The sequence below is a fragment of the Sminthopsis crassicaudata genome, chromosome 2, assembly GCF_048593235.1.
Source record: "Sminthopsis crassicaudata isolate SCR6 chromosome 2, ASM4859323v1, whole genome shotgun sequence".
NCBI lineage: Eukaryota > Metazoa > Chordata > Mammalia > Dasyuromorphia > Dasyuridae > Sminthopsis > Sminthopsis crassicaudata.
The window spans coordinates 566296190-566322056 of NC_133618.1; the positions used below are offsets into that span (position 1 = coordinate 566296190).

The 25867-nt window shown below is 35.6% G+C and overlaps 1 long non-coding RNA gene across 9 annotated transcripts in view; it reads left to right on the plus strand.

The window, feature by feature from the left end:
- Positions 1-25867, plus strand: part of LOC141558238 (uncharacterized) — a 125236-nt gene that overhangs the window by 90046 nt on the left and 9323 nt on the right. The window contains exons 10-12 of one of the 9 annotated variants that reach the window (XR_012487005.1): positions 2967-3078; positions 12790-12886; positions 23420-23505. The exons of 2 other annotated variants lie outside the window; for them this stretch is intronic. This is a non-coding gene — a long non-coding RNA (uncharacterized LOC141558238). Of the gene's footprint in view, positions 1-2966; positions 3079-4196; positions 5924-12789; positions 13032-23419; positions 23506-25867 lie in introns of those variants that run through there. 6 more of the 9 variants (XR_012487003.1, XR_012487007.1, XR_012487010.1 and 3 more) reach the window with 6 other exon arrangements.

Consider the following 25867-nt stretch of genomic DNA (forward strand, 5'->3'; position numbering starts at 1 on the left):
AGGGTGAAGTGATTGCAGAGAGAAACTGCGGAAATTACATCTTTATTCACTAGGTTTTAGTTTTAGTTTTTTTTTTTTTTAAATCGTTCTAAGTCTTAAACGCACTTAAAACAACAACAATAACAACAACAACAACTGTCTGAAAGGAATCCATAGATTTCACTAGATTGACAAGAACCCTTGCTCTAAATAACATCTGCATTCCAAACCCTTCGTTTCACTGACGTCGCTCAGAGAAGTGACTTTTCCAAGGCCACACATACTAAAAATACGCTTCTGTTTCATGCTTTCTTTCTACATTTTAATGCTCTTCAGGGAAGAAAACAGCCCGGTTGTGATCCGCTAAGAGGCCGAGACAAGGGCGCTGTCCAAAACCACGGTGCTGAAACGCATTGAAATACCACAGCTCCTAGTATTCTAGAGGTCAAGTCCAAGTCTATTCACACAGGATCATATATTCAGAGGTGAAAGACCCTTCATTCCAAGTCTCTCAAAAAGAACTTGGGATGTCAGGTTATTCCTTCTTTAGGAAATAGTGCTTTTCATGGGGCTGAAAATTGTGGTTAGGTAAGGTTAGGTTAGGTAAGAAGAGATTGTCTCTATCCTAGGTGAGCTAGATCTAACGGATTTGACATTTAATCTTTCCTAAGAGAAAAGTTTATGAAATTGTTTGGAGAAAGAAAAACAGTATTTGTAAAGTGGGGTATATAAGAAGGGAAAGTGAAAGATGCTTTCTAGGAGGTACTTTGTTGGGATATTTAAAATTCACCGCAAAACTCTCAGCTTAAAAACCATTATCACTGGGGTAGATTCCTCTACCCAGATCTTCTAAATCTGAGTTATAATCCAACTGAATAATGATAAGATAGTAGGGAGTCCTTGAGGTGTCTTCTGATTAAGGACTCTAAAAATATTCTTGTAACTCTGTTTTGTAGTTTTAAATTCTTCTTCTCACAATCCCTCCCTAAATCTAGACTGCTGAGTTGATGGAAAGAGCCAAAATTATTAGTTGAGGCAGGGAGTTCTGAGAAATTTTCTTTCATAGTGGTAGAGGGGTTAGTCCAGTGGTCAGCTTGGGCGGATTCACCCCCACAGGAGTGTACAAAAATATTCTATAAATGTAAATAGCTGCATATTTCGATGGAAGAAAACCCTATTTTGTGTAGAAGAAAGCTAATTGTTTCTCAGAACAGAAACTAAATACTCTTGATCCTTGTCAATTTAAATATAAAACCTATCTCACACTTTGGTTGGATCCCTCCCTTTCTCCTTACAGACTTAGCGGACAACAACAGTATCAATTCTAGGAAACTAAGAAAGATGTTTTATTATTTGAAGTTGGGAAAATTCAACAACCTTAGAGGTTTCTACCTGTTCTATCTGGTCAACAAAAAATGCCAATGAAACAGTGGAGAGGATTCTCCATTTTTCAGTAAAATTGGTCCCTCCCATTCCAGAAAGCCTAGAGCCTACCCTTTCTCCTCTCCCTTCCCCGTTGGGCGTAATGTTTCTCTGTTCTACAATAAGGGGAGAAGCAGACAGCCTCGCCCTGCAACAATCTGGAGTGGAGCCAACATTTATTTGTTCAACAGTTCATACCGAGGCCCCTAGAGTCTTGGGTTTGTCTTTGTGGTCGGTACAACTCATCTAACGTGTGAAAAGAGCCAGAGCCTAACAGTCCACCAAGGTTAAACTCTGCAGGATAATTGGCGAGTGAGGGTGAGGAGAATGGGAGGCGGAGGCGTGAGTGGGGAGGTTAATTCATTTCTAAGTCATTTGGATTCAGCGCAGTTTTATTTCCTCCGGTGTAGTCTTAGCCTAAGCCTTTCCTTCCCACGGCCTTTGGAAGACCATTCCAGACGCTTCCTCACCCTCCCAGCACCGCGCTAGGAGCCAGCCACAAGGGCATTCTGGGTAGTGACATGTGAATGAGAGACGCCCGTCAGCTGGCAAATGAGAAATTGCTTCGCTGACTTCCGCTGCGTGTGGAATCCTGGCGGCAGTCACGGGAAACCCCCTCCTTCCCTCCCACCAGCTCCGGGAAAGGGAGTCGTGACGCTCCTTTTGTGAAGATAGGGCTGTGGTGGGAGGGGGTCCCGAGAAGTGAGAGCTACTTCGGAGAGACTTTCTGGGCAGAAGTCTTGTGTCTTCCGAGCTCCTTCCTCTGTTCTCTACTCTCCGCCAAGAGCTAGTTCTCAAAGACAAACATCTCCAGGAGCCTTCCCTAGGGAGACTGGAGCTACTAGCGCTGTCCCCTCTACCATCACCATAACCAACAAATTATCACAACTACCACTTTTCTGAGCAAAAAATAAAATAAAATCCATTTTTATATCTATGACAGAAGTTTAAAAGAAATTCAAGGTCTGTCTCCAAGGAAGAATAGATTCACTCTAATCACTGGGGACTAAATGATTAGCATAGAAGAGTAGTTCTTCTATGTATTTTCACTTTTTCAACACTATCATTTTTTATGATTATCCACCCAGGACTGTCCAGAACATCACGAAGACCCCAGAATAAGAGAGTTATATTTGCCCCTTTATATAGAAAAGGGAACCATTTCTCAAGTCAATGGAATCTTTAAGATCTGAGCCCAAGTCCTGACCTCTCTGGGAAGGGAATAAATGCTGAAACAAGGACTTCATTGCATTGATAGAATTCAAGCCCATAGAATTCAGCCTCAATTCCAAGATCTCTCTGTTCCAGGCCAATGATCTGACTTCTTTCCCATGGCCCTTGAAAAAGGAAATCTTTCTTACTACCATTACCAGATCAGTCAATCCCAGCTGAATCAAGGCTATGGAATTTGCCTAGCAATGTTCTGCTTCCTCATGGACATATGATCAATTTAAATTTTCTTAATTATTTGCTATTGGTTGAGGGGCAAAGATAGAGTGTAGGTGGCAACAACAGAGTAAAACAGAACCCTAGATATGATTTAGTCCAGTTTCTTTATTTTACAGATGAAGAAACTTGAACTCAGATGAAATAATTTGCGTGAAGATGGGTCCCAGACTCTGGACTCAGGATTAAAAAAACAAACATAATATTTATTAAGTGCCTAATATATTCCAGGTAAGTGCTAACACTCAGCCCAATGCTTTCCCTCCCCTCCCTCCACTTAAACACATTGCTTCCATATTAAAACATATTTATCCCTATAATAACAGGAATGAAAATAGAAAGAGCAAAGGGTATTTCATGACTTGATCGATATGTTTCCCATCCTAACTTGGTTTATCTCATAATTATGTGACTATCTTTGACACACTTTCTTCATCCCCGATTCATAGACAAGATAATTCCAATTTGCCCGTTCATAATTCTAGAGACAACTCGTATCCTTTTAGGACACAATTTTTTCTTATTGGTTATGGAATGCACTTGCCTTACAATCAGGTAATTTGCCATTTCATGGTCCCTTTTCTAATCTTTGAAGGAAAAAAGAAGGTTCCTTTTTGGACCCCAAATTTATTTCATTGTTTCTAGGCCACTTATTCTACTACCATTCGTATTCTCTTATTCCTGCCATAAAGAAATACTGTTCTCATAGCAGCTTTCTTTATAATCTAAACTCTTTATTAATATTAGTGTATTTTAGATTTTTTTTTGTTTTGAGTGAGCTATTTTAACTGGCCCTAGCCAGTTCTCAAACTTTATTCTAATCCCTAGGTTGGGTTCAATTGCTGTTCTAATTTCAGTGTCCTAGTGAAAAGAAGATTGTCTTGGAGTCAGAAGATCTGGATTTGAATCCCAATCTAATAAATATGTACCACTGAGCAAATCACTTAGCTTTTCTTAGCTTCAATTTCCTCATCTGCAGAGTGAGAATAATAACATTATTACATCCCTCAGAGGAGTATTATGCGGTGTACAAATAAATGTAAGCATTTATTATTGATTGTTGTGGTCTACAGAACAATAGGAAAATGTGTGGTAGACATAATTAATTTGCAGGATATTACCAATGATAATTTGAACACAAAGAGTGATGTAAATAATTTTAGTAGTTTCAGGATTGCAGACTACTTCCTGATCTTTTCCCACCCTCACTCATACCTCCACTGCCTCCCTTTTTCATCCAAGCTATCTTCCCTGTATGTATTTGGTTCTATTTCTGAACTTCTTTTTCTCCTCTCTTTTGTGTTTTAAAAGGTTTCACTGATGTCCATTTCTTTCTGTTCTTTTATAAGTGTTATTTCACTACCCACAAACTTCTCTCCATCACTCAATGTTAGAAGATCTATTGAAAGATCTCCAGAATGTTTGGGTGGAGCCCCAGTGGAAGATTTGTGGAAGACCATAATTATTAAGAAGCCAGAATTAGAAAGTATGTATAGATATTAATGTACACTATTGGAGGGAGTACCCACACTAAAGTGATCACAAATTTAATAATAATAGGAATAATACCCAAGCCAAGATGGTAACTTGTCAAATGAGACTGTGTATATACCATATTTTTCAAATTTTAAAGGTTCTTTTCTTTATTGCCTATATCAAGAAGACTGACTTTTCTTTGTGTTCTTAAACTGGCACATTCCTTTTTTTTCAGTCTTATCCCACTCCTTTTCCTTAGGGAAATTTTGTTTCAAAGTTTTGTGTCACCTCATTACCAGACTAAAATTCTTGATAATAATATAAACTACGGCAGGTGTGAAGTCTACTATTCTTCACATTATAGTCACTAGCCTGATATATCCACTAGCTGGAAATATCCAAAGTTCTCTCATCATCCAGACTTTTCATGCAGGATTCATACCTCTTCCTTCCTTTTTAGTCTTTTTATATATTTTATTCCAAAGGGTAGATTTATAATTTTCTTGATTTGGATACTCCCTCCAGTGATATAGATTCGAATTCTTTAATGCCTTCTCATGATGGGAATTCTGCCCATGCATGTCCCTAAATTGTCTAGAGGACCTATCCAATTAAATGATGACCTTTCTATTCATTTAACATATTAGGGATTCCAATACAGCATTTATGCTGTCCATTTGTTTTCTCGAATAAAAAAAATCTATTATGTAACCAGCTCATACACTTCATAAGTCATAAGTAATGTTGATATCTTTATCTTCATGAAATCATTCTCCCCCCCAGCACACCCCCCCACCCTTATTCAGAATTTTTCTGTTATTCTTTAAGGCACCACTATTTTTCCAGTTATAAAGATTTGCAATCTTGGTGTCATCCTTGATTCCTCATTTACTCCACAAATTCAGTCTAATAACTCTTTATCTCCCCATCTTTTATATGCATTCTTTTTTTTTTCTTCACATTCATAGCATCCTAGTTGAAGTTGTTGTCACCTCTTTCCTGAATTATTGCAATAGCTTTTTAGATTCCCTGGATCAAGTCTCTTTCAATTGTAATCCATTCTTCATGGATTGCCAAAATGATGTTCTTAAAGCATAGATCACAGAATCACAGAATGTGAGAGCTAGAATCTCAGCAGCTATCTAGTACAATATGTATACCAAAAAAAAAAAAAACTATTTTTCTATAACATCATTCAGTCTTTTTGTTAAGATGTCCAAGGAAGGAGAAGCCATCACCTTTTGAGAAAAATCATGCTACATTTGTACAGATCAAATCAAATTGTTAGAAAGTTTTTTTCTGACATTGAACCAAAATCTCCCTTTTTGTGACTTCCACCTATTATTCCTAGTTTTGTCCTCTGAGTTTAAAATCCCTTCCCCACATGAAAGTTCTTCAAATTACCTAGAGAAGCCCATTGTTTCCCCTTGGAGCTTCTTTTCGTCAGACTAAAACATGCTCAATTACTTGAACCAATCTTCATGTCATAAACCCAGGGCCCTTCTTTATCCTAATTGTGTTTTGGCCATGCTATATCTCTTCTTTCTCTTCCTCTCCCTCCTTCCCTCTTTCTGTCTGTCTCTCTCTGTCTCTGTCTCTTTTTCTCATTTTCTCTCTTCTTTCCTCCTTCCCTTCCTCCCCCTTTTCTCTCTCCATCTTTATTACTTATAGAGTCAAATATAAACTCCCCTGTTTTAAATGTCTTCACAAAATGGTCCCTTCTTACCCAATCCCCATCTCTTAACAATGCAGTTATTGATCTACTTGAAATTCCTTACAAACAATGTTGCATCTACTGTTTTTGTACTTGAAATGATCTCCTCTGCTCACTTATCCCTCAGAATCTCTGTTTCTTTCAAGATATTACTAAATGGCATTTTTCTCAGGAAGCCTTTCCTGGCCACTGTTCCAAGTGTTCATGCCTTTCCTTTAAAATTATTTTCCATCTACTTTGTGTGTTCCATACATGGGTGAACTTTTTGGACTTTTCACAAGACATATTCTATGATGCTGGGTAATATCTATTGTGAATTTATGTCTCCTCATTTTGTTTAGCAGATTGTTGAACAAAGTTGTCTCTGTAGTCATATGCCTATTGTAGAGACTACAAGTATGATTTCGGTGTTTTCTAGAGATGTCAATGACACCTTGACTGAGGAGAACCTTTAAAGCTGAATTTTACTCTACTGAATCTTTTTTTTTAAATAAATAACAAACATAATGTGAGTTTGTATTCTTCACACCTCTCAGGTTATATGAACTTCATAAAGATGGGAGTGGTTTGTTAGAGAAAATCATCTGCAAAAGCCTTCCTGTTTCTTGCTCAGATGTAGATGTTCATCAAGGATTAGAATACCTTTGATGTATATGTGGATTTAAAAAAATAAATTTTTAGCTTTCTTCTCAGGGCAAAAAAAAAGGAAATTGAGGAGATACTTATCAATTGGGAAATGACTCAATAAAATGTGGTATTCATTTATGATGGAATATTATAGTTCTATGGGAAATAATGAGCAGGATGCTCTCAGGGAAAAAAAATCTGGAAAGTCCTCCCTAAACTCAAGCAAAGTGATATGTACTGTATACAAAATAATAGCAATGTTTTAGGATGATCAGCTGTAAATGACTTTGCTATTCTTAGCAGTACAATGATTCGCAACTACTCTGAAGGATTTATGATGAAAAATCTTATCCATAACCAGAGAAGGAATTGATCATATCAGAATATAGATTGAAGCACAACAAACAAATAAATGTTATTATTATCTTTTGTTTTTTAACATCATCTACATCTCCCAGTGTATTCTTCCCCTTCCCCTCCCAGAAAGTAATACTTAATAACAAAAAATAAAAAGAAGAGAATAGTTATACAAAATTAACAAATACATCAATAAAGCCTGACATTATATGCAGTGTTTCACATCCATACTTCCCCACCTCTGCAAAGAAACTGATGGTGGGTGCCTTCTTAAATTTCTTTGATGCCAAGCTTAATCATTAAAATCTCACAGTATTCCATTTTTATTGTTTTGCTATTGTTATTTCTACTTAAATTATTGTAGTTACTGTGCATATTGAATAATTCATTCTTTGTGCTTCTTTGTGCAGCTAAGTCTTCCCATGACTCTCTGCATTTTTCATTACTCATAGTACAACAATATTCATCATATTCTTGTACTGTAATTTGTTCAGACATTCCTCAATTAATAATCATCTGTTTTTTTCTATTTTTTTTTGCTACAACAAAAAAAACCAGCTATAAAAATTTTGGTATATATGAGGTCTTTCTCTTTGTCATTGGTTGTTTGGGGGCATATGCCTAGCGATGGCATCACTGGATCAAAGAATAGAGGAACTTTAAGTAATCCTTTTAAATCATTCCACCTTGCTTTCCAGAATGTTTGGAGAATTCATAACTTCACCAACAGTACATTTATCTGCTCAATCACCCACAAATCTTTCCAAAATTGACTCTTCCTGCCTTTCATTATCATTGTTAAATTTGGGGCATATTTTATAGCATAATAGAAAGCCATCGCATTAATTTACCATAACTTGTTTTGACATTTCAAAAATTGATGAGCATTCCCTTAGTTTCTTTATCACTACAAAGTTGCTTTAATTATTTTTATGCATGTATTTTCCCCCATTTTTTTTATTTCTTTGGGGTATAGAGCTACTAGTGGCATTTTTGGATTAAAGAATCTTTCAGATCTTTGGGTCACAATTTAATAATTTTGAGGGCATATTTTCAAATTACTTTTCAGAATGACCACACCATCTTATACTAACAGTTCATTAATCTGCTTGTTTTCCAATACCCCTCCAAATTTGTGATTCTCCCTTTTTTGGGGAGGGATGTAAATTTTGCAAATTTGATGAGTGAAATGTAGATTCCCCAAAATAGTTTAATTTGCATTTCTCTAATCAATAGTGATCAAACACATGTTTCATACAGCTAGTTATAGATTGTATTCTTTCTTCTGAAAACTGAAAGAAGGATTATCAATTAAGGAATATCTCTTATTCTGATAAATTTGAAGCAATTCCCCCTATAGCTTAGAAATGAGATTTTTGTCAGAGAGACTTACTGCAAAGTTTTTCTCCCATTTACCTGTTTTTCTTCTAATTTATCTACATTGGTTTTATTTTTTGCTACAACAAAAAAAAACTGCTATAAAAATTTTGGTATATATGAGGCCTTTCTCTTTGTCATTGGTTGTTTGGGGGCATATGCTTAGCAATGGCATCACTATTCAAAATTATTCCTTTAACTTTTGTGTTTCTATTGATCTCTTGTTTTATCACAAACTCCATATCTATAGATATGACAAGTAATTTCTTTCTTGATCCCCATTTGTTTATGAATAATCTCTTATCTCTAAGTCATATACCCATTTGAAGCTCATCTTGGATTATGGTGTGAAATGTTAGTCTATAATGATTGTTTTTAACTAGACTGCTTTCCTGTTTTCCCAACATATTTTATTGAATAAATAATATTCTAATAGCTGGGATGTTTAGATTTGTCAAAAAGTAAATTACTCTGTTGTTTGCTTCCATGCCTTGTGTACCTAATATGTTCCATCAATCAGTCTATTTCTTAACTAGTACTCAATTATTTTGGTGATTACTACTTTGTAGTATAGTAGTTTGAGACTTACACTGTTAAGACCCCTTCATTCCCATTTTTCTTATTATTTCCCTTGAGATTCTCAACTTTTTGGTCCTCCAAATTGATTGTTATTATTTTTTCACAGTTCTAGAAAGTGATTTTATTATGGCAATGGATAAGTGAATTATCTAAGTATAGTATTGTCATTTTAATTATATTGATTCAATCTATTCATGAACAATCAATGTCTCTCCAATTATTAAGATCTGTATTTGTATTTTGTAATTGTGGTCATATAGTTTGTGTGTGTGTGTGTGTATTGGCAGGTAGACTCCCAAGTATTTTACACTTTTTCTTTCTATCTAGTTAATTGCTTTATTTAGTTTTTTAGTTGACTTTCTAATGTTCTCTAAATTTGATGATTTTGTTTCCTCTTTGCTCATAACTATCCCCTAAATTATTTTTTCTTATATGGTTGGTATAATTAGCATTTCTATCACTATATTGAATAGAGATAGGTATAATGGACATCCTTGCTTTGCCCCTGTTCTTGTTGAAAAGACTTCTAGTTTATTCCTATTGTGAATAATGCTGACTCTTAATTTTAGATTAAAATTTCTTACCATATTAAGGAAAGATTGAGTTTGTTTTTTATTACTTAAAAAATTGGGAATGTCAAAAGCCCTTTCTGTGTTGATGGAATTATATATGTTATTCTTATTAATATTGTCAATTATGTTTATAGTTTTTGTAATATTGAGCCAACCCTACATTCATAATATAAGTCCAACTTGGTAACAGTATATAATCTTAGTGATGTGTTACTTTAGCCTCCTTGCTAAAATATAACTTTTTTGCATTTATATGTATTAAGAATATTGATCAAAAGATTTCCATTTTTACCCTGCCTGTTTTAAATATCAAAGCTCTATATGTATGATAGAAATAATTCGATAGAATCTTTTATCTTCCCATTTTAAAAAGAATTTATGTAAGGTTAAAATTAATTGTTCTTTGATAGAATTATTCTGGTTTTTTATTAAGAATTTATAGCTTATTCAAGTTCTTTTTATGAGATTCGTTATTCTGTTAATCTGAATATGATATATATATATGGGTTTTTTTTGCAACTATTTATTCCTTTCATTTAGATTGTCAGTTTTGTTGGCACATACAGGGTAAAACAGTTTCTTTGATTCCTCTTCATTGGTTGTGAATTTGCTTTTTTTAATTGTGATCCTAGTAAATTGACTTTCATTTTGAAAAGAATCAAATTAGTTAATGGTTTATCCACTTTATTATTTTTAAACAAGTTCCTAGTTATATTTACAAATTTAATATGTGTTTTTGTTTTGCTTTTTGCTTTCTACTTTTTTAATCTCAGATTTTTTTTTAGGATTTTAGTGTTTAATTGAGAGTTTTGAATTTTTGATTGTTTGGGGGATTTTTTTTAGTTATATAACCAATTTGCTGATCTGTTTTTTTTTTAATAGATAAAAGTGTTTGGGGATATAGATTATTCCCTAAGTACTTCTTTGGCTTCATCCCTCCCAGTTTTTGTATGTTGTTTAATGAAATGATCATTTTACGTTTTGTTCTTTGATAAACCTATTCTTGGGGATTAAAATTATTTGATCTCCAATTTTTAATCATTTCTGTTTTTACTGATGATGAATATAATTTTATTGTATTGTGTTCCATCAAATATGCATTTAATATTTCTGCTTTTATGTATCTATTTCTGCATCTGTCAAATTTTTATGTTCTAATACAGGGTCAATTTTTGTAAAAGTGACATGCACAGTCAAGGAATATGTATAATCCATTATACTTCCATTAGAATATTATCATATATAATATATTATATCCAAAAGCTTATCATACATATTTTTTCAAATTCTATTCCTATCCTTCACTTCCTTTTTATTTTATTTTATTTATTATTTATTTGGTTAGTTTATCTAGGTCTGAGAAGAGGTTAAATTGAGGTCCTCCACTACTATAGTTTTATTTCTACTTACAACTCATTTAACTTTTCTCTTTAAATATTTAAATGTTATGTTTAGTTCATATATGCTTAATATTCATATTAATTAATTTTATTTAGTACTTTTCAGCAAATTGAAGTTTTGCTCTTTTAATTACGTTTATTTTTGCTATTGTTTTATCTTAGATCAAATTATTCCTGCCTTTTTTTTTTTTTTACTTCAGCTGAAGCTTAAATTTTTTTCCATTCCTTTATTTTAACTCCTATTTTTCTCCTGTTTGCCTGCTGAAACATATTTTCATCTCCAAATGTATATGTGCACATATTTTTGTCCTTTTATCAGTTAGGATGAGACTAAGGTTCAAGTTTCAGCCACTCTTTTATTTTTCTCTTTATTTATATACTCTCTATTTGTATACTACAATTACTTGAGAAACTTTTTCTCCCTCTGCCCATGGAATTCATTTTACCCTCTCTTACCATTTTTCTTTCCTAGACTCTTTATTTAATCAAAGGCTTTCTATAATTCCTTAAAAAGAGAGAGCTCTGAAAGGATACATTTATCATCATTTTTTTCATAATAAAACCTAAATAGTTTATCTGAATTTAGTCCCTTAAGATTGCTTGCTCATGTGTACCTGTTTATGTTTCTCTTCACTCCTTGACTTTCAAAGGTTTGATGCAGCTCTGGTCTTTTCATCAGGAATACTTAAAAGTCCTTTATTACATTAAATATTTATTTTTGCCCTTGTAGGATTATACTCAATTTTGCTAGGTCTTGCTTTGCTACATAGTACATGGTTCTCTTTTAGTCCCTATGCATTTGAAGACTCTATGTCACACTGCTGGAAATAACCATTTTCAATATCCTAATATCTCTGTGTTGCTTTATATGGGTCTGGGTAGAAATATAACTCTTTCCGATTTTTTCCCCTGAAGTTCCCAATCAGTACTCAGGTTTTTTCCTAGATCTTTGTCCAAAAGTTATTCTGGAGCGCTCAACTATACTTTGCTCAGCTATCCTACTATTTTTACTCCATTGCTTTCATTTTATAGATGTAGAAATCAAGGGCCAAGAAAGCTAAGAATCGTGACCAAGGTCACATAGGTAATAAATGTCAGAAATGTAATTTGAACTCAGGCCATCTTAATTCAAAGCCATGTTGACTCCAGTAGTTAAGTTAAGAAATCATACACAGGGGAATCATTCACAATCAGGTTTATGGTTTCTTGTATCCTCATGGAAACTGGTATATGATTTCATATTAGTGGACAATTCATATAATCATCCTATTATCTGTAGGAAATTCTTATGAGCAAAAATTACCTCTGTAATCTTCTGAATCTTTTTTTCCAATGGGGTCAGAAGTGATTCTGGCCCCTTGGTCTCCTAGCTGTCAATTATTCTATAAATAATGCCATGAAACTGATTTTATGACCATTCCCAATAACTCCTTCCCCTCCACCTCTCCTCAGTCAGAATAGCCTTTCTTACTTCCATCACTTTTTATGTCACATTAGCTACATATTTAGCTTCCTATTCCATAGATATTAGTTTGTTGGTCTATTAAGAAAAAATGAAAAATGACAGCACACTTTCAATCAATCAGAAATGATCACCATTATATAACTGAACCTTAGTACTTCACCATACAGATGGGTACTGTCTTCTCAATTCTCCTTTTCTTGTCAAAGCAGAAGTAGTGCCCAATATAGAAGTCAGAACTTTACCATAACCAAAATAAATACCCAAAGACAAAAAACTACCATATTTCTTACAGGATCAGGCTTTAAACCCTTTCAAGAATGTGGTCAGACTTATCATCTACGAAGTTGAACTCCAATTCTCTCTTTTCCTACCCAGACCCTTATCACACCTGAAGTCTAATTTGATTAGCAAGACACTTGACCAAGATTCTTGCTTACATTCTTCTAAACAATCCAGAGAAAAGGAAGGACAGGTAAGCAGCTGCAGAAAGAAGGGAGATGAATATTGGAAGGGGAAGGATGAATACTAGTGTCCATCCACCTGTAAACACAACCACCAGTGAACACAGAAGAAAAGGAGGGGACTAAAAGGAGGAGGCTGCGTGACTGCAAGGGCTGGTGAGCAATTTACTGGAGGAACTCATTTGGTGAGATCTATTCTGAGTTAATTAAAGATGGCTGACAGAGGTCATCACCATGGTAACAATTAAAGCCAGGAAGGAGGCCTCATTAGGCTTCATTTTAACAACACCCGTTATTTTTAACACAGACATCTGAGTGAAGGAAGGAATTTCTAGGCCATTTCCTTTTTCTTTTTCCTTTTCTATATGTCTGACCAAGTCCTAGAAATACCCATGTTAGATAGATGATAAAGAGAGTAAGAAGGAAGTAGTCAGAGGGGTTCCAGTGTCTTACAGAGAAAAAGATAAGCAACAGGTCTCTTTTCTAGTCTTTTACTTTCCTCACTCCCTCTAACTCCATCTCAATGTCTCCTACTAGGCTGCAAAAATCTATCTATACTAGATTGATATCAAAGGGAAATTCCCCTGTGGGAGTCTGGTTGGGTAAAAACTGAAATGCAGTGCCAGTTTATTCTTTAAAAATTTGTAAATATTATTTTTATTGATATATTTTTACATAACATTCATCTCTGAAAAAGCCTGTCCCTGCTTCTATCTAGCCACCATTTTTTATTATATATATTTTTTATAATATTATCCCTTGTATTCATTTTTCCAAATTATCCCCCCTCCCTTTACTCCCTCCCCCCCATGACAGGCAATCCCATACATTTTACATGTGTTACAATATAACCTAGATATAATACATGTGTGTAAATACCATTTTCTTGTTGCACAATAAGCATTAGATTCCGAAGGTACATGTAATCTGGGCAGACAGATATTAGTGCTAACAATTTACATTCACTTCCCAGTGTTCCTTCTCTGGGTGTAGCTGTTTCTGTCCATCATTGATCAACTGGAAGTGAGTTGGATCTTCTTTATGTTGAAGATTTCCACTTTAGCCACCATTTTTTATAACAGTGATTTTAAAAGGAAGAAAAAATACTTTAGTATAACTAACCAACATTTCAACTATCTGGTAGTATATGCAACAGTTTATATCCATCTTCTCCCACCACTGCAAAAAAACTTTTCTTCAGGATTTAGTTTCCTTCTTTTGTTATTTCTCTTTATGTTGCTATAGTCATTGTGTACCTTATTTTAGGGTTCTGCTTGCATCATGATATATCTATTCATATAATCTTCTCACATTTCTTTTAATTCATAATATTGATTATGCAATTACATGACATAGCGTCTGTGTATCAAAACTTGTTTTGCTTTTCCCAACCAAGGGACACACACTTTGTTCCCAGTCCTTTGTTACTACAAAAAAGGAAGTTATGAATATTCTAATTTACATGGAACCTATCTTTTTTCCCTGACAGTTTATTTTAAAAATAAATCTGTATTTTCCCAGTATCTTTTCCTCATTCTATTCTTAGAGAGCCATCCATTTAATAAAGAATTTGAAAGTTTATCATTTTAAAAAAATCAATAGATTTTATTTTGATATAACAAACACTTCCAACAACCTTCCCCCTACAAAATGCATTGTCTCCTAAATAGTATTGGTTAACAGAAAAAAGAAATAATTCTTTATTTCAACAATCAGGAACTACTATTAGCTATTTTATATGATCAGTGTTTTTTAAGTGTTAGTTCTTTCTCATTTGGCATCACTTCATTCAAGTCTTAGCTTATTTCTATGAATCCTTCATTTTCATCATTTTTTTTAAAAATGCCATCTTATCTTTGATTTAAACAACAGCGTAGGGCAATGGGCTGAGAGTGGGAACTCCTATGTTCTATTCCCAGGCCCACCAAATAATTGAATGGCCATGGCATTATAACTTCTTTGGAGAGGCAGAATGATACTATGAAAGATTTTAAGAGTCAAGACTCCTGAGATCTAATCCTGGCCCTGCCTTTAGCAAGCTCTGTCACCTTAGAGATGAGACATTTGCCCTTTGTTGATCTTTTTTCCCAACTGAAGTGTTCATTAATTGAATTAGATCATGTTCTTAATCTTTTTTATATCATGCACTCTTTTGATAATGTGATGAAACCCATGAGTCCCTTCTCTGAGGAAAGAAAGGAAATGCAGTCATCAGGAATGGGACAGGACTCTGTATTGAGGAAAGATGAGCTGTGCAACACTCTACTAAAGCTGAAGGAAAGAGCATCCATCCAGGGCCAGTTCTGACCACTCAGAAGTCACTTGGGGCAGGGACCAAGGCTACACGAAATTGCCCAGCATGGGAGAAGCTGAGATGCATTGAGAGCCAGTCTCCAAGGAACCTATAGTCATAAATGAGAGAATCAGAAAATGAATAATAGGTAACAATAAATGGGAAAGAGTATAAGATTACCAAAAATTTCAGGAAGAAGATAATTCATAGGTTTTGGACACAAGAAGATAAATGAATGAAATACAGTTATCAAAATGTTTTTATAAGCAAGTTCAAGGACCCCAGGTTCACTAAGTCAGGTGATCTAGTCTAGATGATCTAGTCTCTTCTAAATCTGACAGTTAAAAAAACAAAAATCTAAAATTTTAGAGATTAACCAATCCAACTCTTTCATTTAAAAAAAATAATAGTTTATTATTTTCAAAATGTATGTATGGATAATTTTCAACATTCACCCATAAAAAACCTTGTGTTCCAAATTCTTTCTTCCCTTCTCTTACCCTTGCCCCCAGGCAGTATGTAATCCAATATATGTTAAACATGTATAATACTTCTATACATATCTCCACATTTATCATGCTACAAAAAAAAAATCAGATCAAAAAGGAAAAAAATGAGAAAGAAAACACAAACCAAGCAAACAAAAAAAGGGGAAAATACTATGTTGTGATCCATATTCAGTCCTGACACTCTCTCTGGGTGTAGATGGCTCTCTTCATCACAAGTCTATTGGAACTGTCTTCAAGCATCTCAGATTTGTTGGAAAGAGTCATGTCCCTCAGAATTGATCATCATATAATATTGTTGTTGAAGTGTATAATGATCTCCTGATTCTGCTCATTTCAATTAGCATCAATTCATGTAAGTCTTTCCAGGCCTCTCTGAAATCATCCTGCTGATCATTTCTTATGGAATAATAATATTCCATAATATTAATAATACCATGACTTATTCAACCATTCTCCAACTGATGGGCATCCACTTAGTTTCTAGTTTCTTCCCCTACAAAAAGGGTTGCCACAAACATTTTTGCACATACGGATCCCTTTCCTTCCTTTAGGATCTCTTTGGTAAATAAGCCCAGTAAAGACACTGATGAATCAAAGAGTATGCACAATTTGATAGCTCTTTGAGCATAATTCCAAATTGCTTGAAAATGGTTGAATTAGTTCACAACTTCACCAACAATGTATTAGTGTTCCAGTTTTCCCATATTCCCTTCAACATTTATCATTATCTTTTCCTGTCATCTTAGCCAATCTGAGAGGTGTATAGTGTACCTCAGAGTTGTCTTAATTTGCATTTTTCTAATCAATAGTAATTTAGAGCATTTTTTTCATATGACTAGAAATGGCTTTAATTTTTTTGCCTGAAAATTGTTCATTTCCTATGGCCATTTATCAATTGGAGAATAGCTTGTCCCTCATTTTTTTCAATTGAGGAAATAGTTGTTAGGCAAGTGACATAACTAAGGTCATTCAAGTTTTTGATGACAAAGTTGGTATTTAAACCTAGCTCTCCTAGCTCTTGGTCCAGCTTATTGAAATTTTTTATGGTCTTACTGTTTTATGGTCTTAATATTTACTCTGTTAAGAACTTCCAAATAGATAAAATCAGTGAGACTTTAAAAACAAGGTATCTTTTTACAGGATGGTAAGGGGTGAATAAAAGAAAGAAGAATCATAATTATTTTAAATTTAATTTAAAATTAAATTTTAAAAAACTAATTAAAAAATATAACTGGTTCTAAATCCCTGCCACCCTCCTCAAACAGTCCAATATTATAGCCATGTAGAGTCTAAGACAGAATACTCACAGTTTATAGATTATTCTTTTTATTTTTCCATTAATATTTGTTGACAGAATCAAAATCTTAAGTTTGAGTTCTGATTTTACTGGAGGGCAGAATCACCTTAGGACTTTAGCAAGTAACTTAACCTCTCTGAGATTTTGCTTTCTTATTGTAAAATGAAATAGGTGGTTCTGAAATAACTTTCTACTCTCCATTTTCATACTGAAATTATGAGTAATTTCACAGGCAATGAGATATATTCTTTACCATGCTGTGAGGAGTGAGCTATGCACCCATCCTTATAATACTATACATGTTCAAGTGTATATGGGAGTGGGATAGTAGGAGAGGGAACTACCTTATTGAATGCAGTGCAGTGAAATTGCAGCTGAGAGTTGGCCAGAAAGGGAATATAGATTCAGTCAACAGATTCTATAGAGGGAATTACCTAATATACAAACTTTAGTTCTCCTAAAGAGTAATCTACAATCAGCTGTGCTACCAGTTAATCAGAGATGGTGTCAATGAACCCAAGGGTATCAACACTATCCCTGTGTAATATGTTACTGGTATTCCACTTTAAAGCCATACACTGTATGTCTAGTTGTAGAAATGGTCACAAGAGCTACCAGGTAAAAATGGGTGGGAGTATGGCTGAACCACTGCAAATTCATCCCTATTGCCTTTTCTTCTCAGACCAAGGCTAACCAGGGCAGTAGATTTTCAGGACTGTGCAACCATAAACCCAGGATTTTTTTTTTAAATCTCCAAAACCAAATAAAATGGGCATTTATACACAAACACATATATACATACATACATATGTGCACACACATATAAATATATATGTGATATATATATATATATATATATAATATATAAACAAAGAGAATAGTACATGAAATTACAGCTCTATTAAATCATAGGATTAGAACTGGAAAAGCTTTTAGAGATCATTTAGCCAAACTCCTTCATTTATAAATGAATAAACAGATGAGACCCCAGAGATGGCAATAATTAGAAGCATCATGGGAGTACTGAAGACTTCATGGAACAAATATGAACTATAGGAACTAGAGCAGATAGTGGGAAGTGATAGAGGAATCACATACACTTCCTTTATTTATTTATTTGTTCATTTATTTATTTATTTTTGCTGAGGCAATTGAGGTTAAGTGACTTGCCCAGGGTCACACAGCTAGGAAGTGTTAAGTGTCTGAGGCTAGATTTGAACTCAGATCCTCCTGACTTCAGGGTGCTCTATCCACTGCACCACCTAGCTGCCCCTGGTATCACATATGCTTAAGGAACTTCTTGGAGCTAGAGGGACCTGGGACCAAGTAGCCACAAAGCAGAAAAGATGTAGGATATCCTTCACTGGTACCCTAAGATATATGTGAATTGTGCAGGTTTGAAAAAGGTTGTTGATTTTCTAAGGACCCTTGGTTAAGGGTTAATCTAACCAAGTATAATCTCAGGATAACATTCTAAGCCTAGAGCAAGGAATCTTTCCTTGAGGTCTTGGATATTTAAAAAAAAAAAATTTATAATTCTATTTCAATGTAATGGGCTTATTTTGTAAAACTATGTTTATATAACACATATATATGTGTATGCACACACATATATATGTGTTATATATATATACATATATACAAATATATATTTACATAAATTGTCAAAGAAATCCATGGTACAAAAAAAGATGAAAAAACTCATGGTCTGGAGGACTGTGTAAGTTTCTGGTAGAAAGCTGATTGTAGAGCATGTATGTGGGAGATTGCACATTTGTCTAGCAACTTGTAGTGCTTTTTCCTTGTGGCACTGGGGAATGGAGCATCCAGGACAGTTTTTTAAGTGTAAAGGATTTATAAAGTCTCTGGGGAGAAGGACTCAGGAGAGAGGAATAGAAAATTACCTTGAATTTTTAAAGACTCAGTTTTACATCCTTTGTGTTTTGAGTTTTCTGTCAAGTTAAATAATATCTGTCTAATATTTGAAATAATTTTAGCCTGAGTTTTTGCATAAAAACTGAAGACCCTTTCTATAGAAACCTAGATAGGAATCAGATTCTGATATTTCCATAGTAAGGTACAAGGCCAAAAAAGGATGATATGTCATAAGAAATTCCCAAGATTGAATTCAGCCCTTCAAGTCTAAGTAACAGGTTACATTTTGCCCTATGTAAGTGGAAGGATACTATGTAGCTGTCAAACCTGACACGATGGAGTCTGGCTTGAGGTTTATTGTTTTCTTAAAGTCTTAACTGTTGAAATAAAACAGAGAACTAGGCAACCAAGAAGGCCTGGTTTTGCTCTCCAATGGCAAATGGAGAGAAAAGAAAGCAAGTCTTTTCATGAATTAGGTTAAGTATCCTTGCATTGATCAGTTCCAACTGATCTGTAATAAACAGAACCAGCTATACCCAAAGAACGAACACTGGGAAATTAGTATGGAACGAACACTGGGAAATTAGTATGGACCACAACATAACATTCATATTCTTTCTGTTATTGTCTGCTTGCATTTTTGTTTTTTCTTCTCATGTTATTTTTGCCTTCTTTCTAAATCCAATCTTTCTTGTGCAACAAGATGACTGTATAAATATGTATACATATATTGTATTTAATATATACTTTAACATATTTAACTTGTATGGGATTACCTGCCATCTAGGGGAGGAGGTGGAGGAAAGGAGAGGAAAAGTTGAAACAGAAGTTTTTGCAAGGGTCATGTTAAAAAATTACCCATGCATATGTTTTGTATATAATAAAAAAAAAATGTAAAAAAAAGTATCCTTGCATTGGAACAGCTAGTCAGGGCAGGAGATAGAATAGTAGGGCTAGAGTCCACAAGACTCATCCTCTGAGTTCAAATCTGGCCTCAGAAACTCAGTAATTAGATAATTCTGAGCAAGTCATTTAATTTCTGTTCCCTTCAGTTTCTTTAATTATAAAATGGGGAATATGAATTATGATAATATTTGTAAAGATCCTGGTATATAATAGCTACCTAATAAATGCATGTTTCCTTTCTTCTATAATGGTAGCTGTTATTATATATTGACATCTAGGAGGCCCCGTGAATAGAGTGCTGGATCTGGTGTTAGAAGCTCCTGAGTTCAAATCAGGTTTCATATATTTAATAATTAGCTGTGTGATTCTGAGCAAGTCACTTAACCCTGTTTGCCTCAGTTTCTTCATCTGTAACACGAGTTGGAGAATAAAATGGCAAAGCACTCAGGTATCTTTGTCCAGAAAATCCCAAATGAGGTCAATGATTATCATGACAACAACAAAAAAATCCAATAATATGGATTCCATACTTCTTTAAGGTTTTCAAATTACTTTCTTCCTAATAACTCCATGAGAAAAGTATTAAAAATATCATAGACTTCCCTTTATAATTGACTTAACTGGAGTGGCTAAGTGGTGCAGTGGATAGAGCACCAGCCCTGAATTCAGGAGGACCGGAGTTCAAATCTGGTCTCAGACACTTAACACTTCCTAGCTGTGTGACCCTGGGCAAGTCACTTAACCCCAGCCTCAGAAAATAAATAAACTAAGAGATGCAAAGTGATTAGGCCATAGTTACATACCAATAAGTGAAGGAGCCAAGATAAGAAGGCAGTTCTGAATCTTCTAAATGCAGTGTATTTCTTGCCATTCCATGATGCCATTTTTTCAACCGCCCATAGAAGCAGGCCACAGGGACTGAAAATAGTGGCTGTTGGCTGGAGGAAAAAAGGGCTACTTAGATAGTTTAGCAGCCGAGAACCAGCATTGTATATAGTAGAAAAGTTACTGAGTTGGGTTCCTTTTGTGGCTTTAATAGTATGGAGCATATATTCTAAGAGGGGAGATAAAATGTAAATATGTAAGTACATATATAGCATAAATAGAGAAGATGGCAGTAATTTAAAGGGGGAAGGTATAAGCAGCTAGCGAGACCAGGAAAAACCTTCTGCAAAAAGTGGACTCTAAGCTGGATCTTAAGTTTATTTATCTGTTCATTTATTTGTTTATTTATGGAAGTATTTGGGGTTAAGTAACTTGTCCAGGATCACATAGCTAGTAAGTGTCTGAGATCATATTTGAACACTCTTCACTCCAGGGCCAGAGTACTCTATCCACTCTCTATCACCCATTTGTTTGAGATAGTAAAAAGGAACCAGAGATACTAAGAGACAGAAGTGAAGTTACAAAATACTCCAGATGTGGGGGGGAAGCAAAGACAAGGAGATGAGAGATGGAGAATTATTTTTCAGAAACAAAAAGGGATCAGTATCCTTGAATAGTTAGTAGAAAGGAGTAATCATAAGATTGGAAAAGTAGGAAGAGACCAGGTCATGAAGAGCTTTAAAAGCTAGACAAAATACTATGTATTTGATTGTGAAGGTAATAGAGAGTCACTGGAACTTATAGAGCAGGAGAATAACATAATCAGACCTGTACTTTAGAAAAACATCTTGGTAGCTGAGTGAAGAAGGATGAATCAGAGTAGAAAGAGATTTGAGATAACAAGATCAATTAGAAGGCTATTGCAACCATCTAATGAAAGGTGATGAAAGTCTGAACTAGGGTTATGAGAACCGAGAGAAGGCAATGTATATTAAAGACATTATAATGGTAGAAATGACAAGATTTTGGCAATGCTTAGATATATTAGATGAATAGTTAAGGATTTAAATCCTGGGTAGTGGATCAACAATCTCAAATGCTGCAGAAAGGGGAGGATCAGAATGCAGAAAAGCTATTAGATCTGGCAAGTAAAAATCATTGGTAATTTTAGAAAAGGCAGCTCCAGAGGTCAGTGGGTTTAGAAGCCAGTGAAAAGAGAAGGCACTCTCCAACTTCCCTCTAGCTTTGAGATCTATGAGTTGAGCACCTTTGGCTAAGTCATATCACATCTCTCATTTCCCCCATTAAAATAGGAGGAAATCAGACTAGATGGATTTTTAAGGGCTCCTTCATCTTTAGATTCTATATTTTAGTACTCTTTTTTACTTGTAGAGATGACTACATTTGCACACATGGACTGGGCATTTCAGGTTTATGGAAATACTGAGGAGAGGGACTCAAAAAGCTTATCTGGGCCTCTTAATCTTATGTGGTCATCTCTAGAAGTAAAAAAAACCAAACAAACTGTAATATGGAATCTAAAGCTGAAAGGGCCCTTAAAATCCATCTAGTCGACTTCCTCCTATTTTGATAGGGGAATATTTGGGATATTTTTGGCAGAGGAACTTGCCATTTTCTCCTCCAGCTCATTTTTCAGATGAGGAAATAGGATTAAGTTACTTGTCCACTCAAATAGGTGTCTAGATTTGAACTCAGGTCCTCCTGGCTTCAGAGCTAGTATTCTGTCCACTGCACTACCTCACTGTCTTGACTTTATAGAGGAAACAAAGATATTGAGAGCCTTGTGTCTAAGGAAGTGAGTGCCTTGCAGGTCCTTACAAGCATTTATTAGTCACTTGCCATAAAACTGACAGAGAAGGACAAAAGATAATCATTGTTCTCAAAGAATCCTAGAGACAGCATAAAAATATCTATGTACAAATAAGCTACATACAGAATAAATTAGAGATATTCAACAGAAGGAAAGCAAACAGCTGATTCTTAGGCTAATCACATTCTTGATTGTCTCCTGAAGCTCAGAAAAGGTTTTTAGCTTAGTCATTTAAAAGAGCATTTATATGTGTCTCCTAGGATCCTTCTTAGGAGTTCAAAGCTCTGGATGATTTAAAGAGAGATCCCATTGTCCTAGAAAGAAAAGATACTGCCATATTTTTTGAGTCTAAGGAGAGCTTTAGGGGTGGGGAAAAGAATACCTCAGTGACACCAACTTTCAATCTACAAGGGAGAACTGGTTTCCTTGAATGTAATGCAAGGAGGTAGATGGGTAAGAGCCTAAACTACCATCCCCACTATAAAAGCTGTCATCTGCTCACATTGAACCTGAGTTGGGGGAGGGATGGTCTATATACATGGTTTGAGAAATGGAGCAAATCTAGTTATAGGTCAAAGGTAGTACTAATTGAAAGCTATTTTCCAAACTCCCCAAATACAAGTCTGGAATGTGATCTTGGTTTCCAGAAGCATCTTATTCAGGTTGGAGTAACTGTTAAGGGACTTTTGAATAAGGTCTGTGGATCAGGAAGGTCATTCATCCCATAAAACTTTGCTCACCTGCTCTGTCCTAACTCCTAAATACCTAAAGGAAAGGAGCAACTATTTGCAATCCAATTGCTAGTTAGACAGGAAGTGAGTTGACAGGGAACTTGGGCATATCAAAAAAAAGCACTGAAGTGGGCGTCAAGGGGAATGCTTTTAAACTCTATTCTGCTAATTTCTTGCTATGGTTGTTGAAAGAAACATTCACTCTTCTAGGTCTGTTTCCATTTTTTAAAATAAACTTGTTTGATTTAATGATTTCTAATATTTCTGCCATCCCTAGATCTCTGGTATTAATTATGAGGGCCCTAATTTCTGTTTGAGACCCTCTAGGGTAATTCTGCTTCGTAGGACTCAATTTGCCCACAGGTATCACTCAGGATCTTTCTTTCATACTTTCTCTGGGTCATGTGGAAAGGGGTGCAAGGCAAGAAATCTAGCATGGGGAGGTGAATTTGGAATTGGCAGGGACCTTGGAGGATGGGCTTTTAAGACTCAAGCCCTTTCTATTTCTGAACTTCTGAGTATACAGTTATAACTGTGGTAACTGCTTTTCATGGAGACCACTATTAGAAACCCCTAAATTATATCTAAGCCCTGCTGACCACCCCAACTCTCAGATCAAAGTCGGGGTAGAGGAGGCTTCTGTAATCTGACAATCCCTAAATTTCCTTGAACCCCTAAATCCTATGATTCTCCAATTCACAGAATGCTTTCCATCTCTTCTCTTTGTGAGAGAACTAGTCAGAGCAAAAGAGACCTCACAAAGCGCTTTGTCCCAGCGGCACCTAGTGGTAGAACAAGGAACTGTCATTCTTCCATGTAGTAGGAATTTAGTTAGGAGCAGGGAATGGGAAGAGTACCCATAGGCAAGAATACTCTTAGTCTAAGTTTTTTGCCCAAAAGGAGACTAAGATCTTTATCACTCTTCCTTCTTGACCATTCACCAGTATATCCCACCCTGCTCTCTGAGCGAAGGATTGAGTCATCATTGTCCTGTCACAGTCCACCTACTTCTGTGGGCACTGGCTCATTGGAAACACTGTGGTCTTGACTGTGACATAGAGTCCGGATGGGTGGGAATTTGAACATAGCTGCCCAGATGTGTTTACACAGGAGATCCAGTGTTGCTGTTTGCAAGAGAGGCAATATTGCTTTACACAAACCCCCATCCACCCTCTCCCTCATTCTCCTATCCCACAAACATTTCCATGTCGGGCATTTGGTGTGTTTATTTGTGTGTGTGTGTGTGTGTGTGTGTGTGTGTGTGTGTGTGTGTGTGTGTGTGTGTGTAAAAGAGAGAGGGGGGGGAGGTGTGTGTGCGTACGCCATGCCTGATACAGCAGGTTCTTTGTCTCCTGTCTGCCTGCCTATCACAGCTCTGTAAAAGAGAGACAGAGACAGAGACAGACAGATAGAGAAAGAGACACAGAGACACCCAGAGAGAAACATAGAGAAAAGGAGAGACATAGAGAGACAGAAAGAGAAGAGAAACAGAGAGAAAGAAGAGAGACAGAAACAGAGAGACAGAGACAAAAAGAGAGAGACAGACAGAGACACAGAGAGACACAGAGAGAGACAGAGACAAAGAGAAAGAGAGAGACAGACAGAGAAGAGAAACAGAGAGACAGAGATAAAGAGAAAGAGAGATAGAAACAGACTAACAGACAGAAAGAGACAGAGACAGAGAGACAAAAAGAAAAACAAAGAGACAGAGAGAAGAGAGAAACACACAGAGACAGAGACAGACAGAGACACAGAGACACATAGAGACACACAGAGACAGAGAGAGAAGAGAAAGACAGAGAGAGAAAGAGAGACATAGAGAGACAGAAAGAGAAGAGAAACAGAGAGAAAGAGGAGAGACAGAGAGACAGAGACAGAAAGAGAGACACAGAGAGAGACAGAGACACAGAGAGGCAGAGAGAAGAGAAACACAGAGAGAGACAAAGACAAAGAGAAAGAGAGAGACAGACAGAGAAGAAAAACAGAGACAGAGATAAAGAGAAAGAGAGATAGAAACATAGAAACAGACAGAAAGTGACAGAGACAGAGAGAGACAAAAAGAAAAACAGAGAGACAGAGAAGAGAAACAGAGACAGAGACAAAGAGTAGAGAGAAAAGAAAGAGAGAGAGAAGAGAGAGAGAGAGAGAGAGAGAGAGAGAGAGAGAGAGAGAGAGAGAGAGAGAGAGAGAGGAAGAGAGAGAGAGATTTAGTCAGAATGTTCTTTGTAATTTTAATATTCCCATTGTTAAGGCCAGAGCTGCTGAGCTGGGCCATCTCCCTTGATGCAAACAGTAAACCTGTTTTTAGAAGACAAGGCTGCTCCAATGTGTGGAGAAGGATCTCAGAGAACATGAGGGCTCCACTCCTCCTGACATTTCCTGATACCCTATTTCACAGAACCACAGAATCCTAGCCTTGGAAGGGACCTTAGAAATCATCTATGTTACTCTCCTGCCCAGTGGAGGAATCTCTTCATCAACATCCCTGACTGGTTGCCATCTAGCCTCTAACTGAACAGTGATTCTCACAAACAAGGAAGCTCTCTCCTTTGTAGTAGCTTAAATAGTCAGAAAGTTATCAAGTGTCCAGGGCAGAAATATCCCTTTCACTTAAGTAGTCATTGTCCTAAAAGCTAGAAGCCAAATTCAGAACTATTTTCAGGATATCAGACAAGACACATTCAGGACAGTCACATTCAGAAATGTTGAAAGGTGGAAATTTGGG